Genomic DNA, 768 nt, shown 5'->3' on the forward strand with positions numbered 1-768 from the left:
CGAAATGGCCATTGATGTGTGGCGGTGGTAATCTCCCGAAATGGCCATTGATGTGTGGCGGTGGTAATCTCCGGAAATGGCCATTGATGTGTGGCGGTGGTAATCTCACGAAATGGCCATTGATGTGTGGCGGTGGTAATCTCACGAAATGGCCATTGATGTGTGGCGGTGGTAATCTCCCGAAATGACCATTGATGTGTGGCGGTGGTAATCTCCGGAAATGGCCATTGATGTGTGTGAATTTGACCTGTGGAAGTCTGTTTATTTATGAACTTTTGGACGACGAGTAAAAAGACTTTTTTTCAAATATGTTAAAGAAATATTTGGTTTATAGAAATACTTTTCAAACGGCATACATTACGATTATAAAGAAATTTGTGGGGGGAAATCTTTTCCAAGAGAATGGAGAGAGGACTTCTATTAGTTTTGGTGGTTTACGAATTTGTAGCCGTTTAATATTTATCTTTTTTGATAATGGATATATATACATATATATATATATATGTGTGTATGTGTGTGTGTGTTCATATAATATCTACCAAATGTATTGGTGAGATAAAACATGTAATCGTTACCAAAATATCAAAAATTCGCCCACAAAGGTCTATAGTAAACTCCTTATGGATCGGATCTCGGTTATATATAAAAAAATTTAAACAAGAGCTTTGATGCTAAATCCATATATATTAAAATACATTAATATATATGGATTTAGCGTGAAAGCTCTTATTTAAATTTATATATATATATATGTGTGTGTGTGTGTGT

Source organism: Octopus bimaculoides, chromosome 30 (assembly GCF_001194135.2).
Source record: "Octopus bimaculoides isolate UCB-OBI-ISO-001 chromosome 30, ASM119413v2, whole genome shotgun sequence".
Lineage (NCBI taxonomy): Eukaryota > Metazoa > Mollusca > Cephalopoda > Octopoda > Octopodidae > Octopus > Octopus bimaculoides.